Source organism: Trichosurus vulpecula, chromosome 4, assembly GCF_011100635.1.
Source record: "Trichosurus vulpecula isolate mTriVul1 chromosome 4, mTriVul1.pri, whole genome shotgun sequence".
Classification (NCBI taxonomy): Eukaryota; Metazoa; Chordata; class Mammalia; order Diprotodontia; family Phalangeridae; genus Trichosurus; species Trichosurus vulpecula.
Window position 1 is genome coordinate 205,808,102 of NC_050576.1, and position 3,492 is coordinate 205,811,593.

A 3,492-nucleotide genomic window follows, 5' to 3' on the forward strand; every position below is an offset into this window, starting at 1 on the left:
TCAATATATTCTGTTAGTCAAACTGACTCACTAATTTCCATACATAACATTCTCTCTCCCCCTTTTGTGCCTTTGCACAAATCATCCCTTATACGTGGAATGCACTCTCTCTTTATCCCCATTTTGTATAATCCCTACCATTCTTCAAAGCATATCTCAGATGACCCTTTTTATTCGAGGCCTTTTCTAAGTTTACTTTCTGCCTCTTGAAATTAATGTGAAAATATTTTATTTATGTATTTATATAGCACTAGAACATAATCTTTTCAAGGGAAAATATGTTTCATTTTTGTCTTTGTTTTCCCAGGACTTATATAGGGAGCTAAATAAATGTCTGTTGGTTGTTGTTGAAGTTTCCCAAACACAATATTTTGTGGAGACAAACTGGGAGGAGTATAAATTCCCTCCCCTATTCAAGATAAGAGCAACCTAGACATAGAGCAACTCATTCATAGAGCCAGAAATAGAAGTTTTATATCATCATTTCTAGGATACTGCTCAATCCACCCTGACTGGGACGTGCTACTTGACATTTTGCCTTGTGGCCTGTTTAAATGATGGGTGTGCATCTGAAGATTATGTTTGGTTTGGATGGTCACTGAACTTTCCATTTAAAAATCCACCAAACTGCTCAGACTTGTGTCTGAAAAATGGGCTGACAGTTCCATGAGTAAGGCCCAGTAGACAAATTTTCTGGTTTTTCTCCTTAGGCTAGATGGTGCCTTCATACACAACCACATCTTTGAAAAAAAACAATGTAAATTGAATCCCTAACCAGATTTTAACTGTGCTAATTGAAGAGCCACAAAAGGATGAAACTCTTAATTCATTGAAAAAGTAGCCATATGAAAAGAATTGCCTGGAAAACTGAGAAGAATTCTATTACAAATTAGATTTAGGCAATGTTTTATACCACATAATGCAATCTCAAAGTAGATGTATTATCTGAGTATTAAAGGTTGTCACATAAAAATGAGAACATAAGCAGATCAGGTATCTTCACAGCTCTGTGAAGTACATTCTTAGAATGTACTCTGTGAGTACATCCTTAATCAAATAATACCTTGGGTCAATTACAAAAGATATAATAAATTGATTATATGTCATTGAAAATTGTTGTGTGAACTGTTTTTTTTTTTTAGAGTCGTAGCGGCTTTATTAGGGAAAGTACCAGGGGATTAGGAGTTGGCATTGGGACCCTTCTTCTTTCCAAAGGTGGGCACTACATTGACAAAGCGTCGGTTGTACTGCAACCTCCTCTTAGCACGCCCAGTCTTCTTCTTCTTCTCCTGCTTGGCCACCTTGGGAGTCTGACCCCTCACTTTTCCAGCTCGGACTGGAAGGCAGCCACTTCCAGGGTGGACAGGGGCTCCACCCCGCACTGCCCCAAGACCGCTTCATCCTCCAGCGGGGAGCCACCTAGAAGCAGGACCTGATCCTCGGGGGTGATGCCCTCCAGAGACGCCACATGGGCCTTGATCTGGGCAATGGTCTCCTGCCCGGTCACCTCGAGGGTGTGCAGAGCCTGCGCACGAACAAACAGCTGCATAGTGGCGACTCGGAAACGCTCGTCCTGCTTCTGCCGCGGAAACGCTCGTCCTGCTTCTGCCGCGGTGAAGATGGAGACCAGAAAGCTGTGTGAACTGTTTTAATGCAACTAGGATAGGAGGGTGGCGTTTGACTGGTGTGGTAGGAACAATGTCAATCATGTCAGCTGGTATTATTTGTTTTTCCTCAAAAGAGATTGAAACCATCAGTAAGACTTAATTGGCTCAGAGGACTAAGGATCAAGACATCGATGAAGCTCCCTGGTGACCTAATTACAAAAGAAAAATAGGCAGCCTGACTAGTATGCCAACATGGACAACACAGAGTCAAGGAAGCTGTGAGGAGCTGGACCAACGATGTCCCCTTGCTAAGTAGCGTTTTTACACTACAGCTAAGTAAACCACCTTTATTACTCTTAAATGGTTAACTAGTATTTCATTTGATTTTAATTTCAAACCTAAAACACCATACCAGCCTGCATCAGGCCCAGCCTACAACTAGTGGTACTCGGCAGAACTGGATCAGAATAACTTTGTTGAAGTGGAAGAAGGGTGATGCAGAGGAAAGTGAGTATGAGATAGACTCTATGCTTCAGGCAATCTTAGCCACCTACCATTGTCCCCTTTTGCTTGATACTGATCAGAGAACAAAATGCCTGTCATTGTTCATCAACTTAGAGATGGATGTGAATGTGTTCTTATCTTTAAAAAAAATTCCCTAAATGGGAAGATGACAAATACTATTAATTGCCATTTATAGAATTTTATCTTTTTGGGGGGAGGAGTAAAAGAAATCTTTGAGACCGCTAGTCATAGTAGGTCTGGGCCATCTCTAAAGACTAAAATTGTTCAATTGCCTAAGAATATTGCAGAATTAACTTCTTGGAACTTTTTACAGAACATTTGGAAGAACATTAGGAATCATACTATGTGGAATTTGATGTAATTCTTTGACGCAAGGCATTGGAGAAGACGTGTTTAAAGTTCCATGCTTAGATTGTAAAGTTGACAAAAAGGAAAATGACAAATAATTTAGAACTGAGAAAAGAGGTATATTGGTGCATAGGTAGTTGAGCTATGATTTGCTCCAATCATTCTGGAAAACAAGTTGGTACTAAGACCCCAAAATTACTAATTTGTGTGTCATATATGTCTGTCTGTGTGTGTATGTATGTTTCTATTGATATCTCTGTGTTTGTATACATGCATACATACAATGTTGTTCCATAAGACATGATAAAGGGGACATTTTCAGAGAAACTTGGTAATACCTGTATGAAGTTATAGAATGAAGTGAAAAGAACTAGAAGAAAAAAAATATATTCTAGCAATAACATCTTTAAGAACTTAAGAACCCTATTCAAAGCAATGATCAAACATGATTCCAAATGACCAATAATGAAAAATGTTGCCCACCTCTTGACAAAATTGTGTTACAGTAAATATGTAGAAAGAAACACACATTTATGGATATGACTAAGATGGGAATTTCTTATGTTTGACTATTCATATTTAATACTAGAGTTTTAATTTTCTTTTTTCCCTTCAGGGTTAAGAAAAAGAGAGGAAGAATAAATGTCAGAAAATTAGAAAAAATAAGTAAAGAAAAAGTTCAATGCTTGATGCTTCCCAGGAGAACATAGACCATTGCAGAATTGCAGAAATAGACAAATGTACAGATAAATTCCAGTTGATTTGCTGAGGACATTTTTTTTTTGTGAAGAGGAGCTTTATCAGTTTAAAAAGTTAAAAGGGTGAAATAGCTTCTGCTCTTGCTCCTGTTAACCACAAATCTCTCTTCTATTTTATTTTTTCTTTCTGAGACTTATACTGATGACAAAGAGCCACAACAGAGTATATCCCAGTCCAGGTCTCATCATTAGGGAAAACATCATCAGTGCCCACAGCAACAGGAGGTTTTACATACTTTTTGATACTGGGTGAG

General features: G+C 38.5%; 1 pseudogene; it reads right to left on the minus strand.

Moving 5' to 3' along the window:
* Window positions 1-1,152: 1,152 nt before the first annotated feature.
* Window positions 1,153-1,552, minus strand: LOC118848945 (annotated as a pseudogene).
* Between the last annotated feature and the right edge of the window lie 1,940 nt (window positions 1,553-3,492).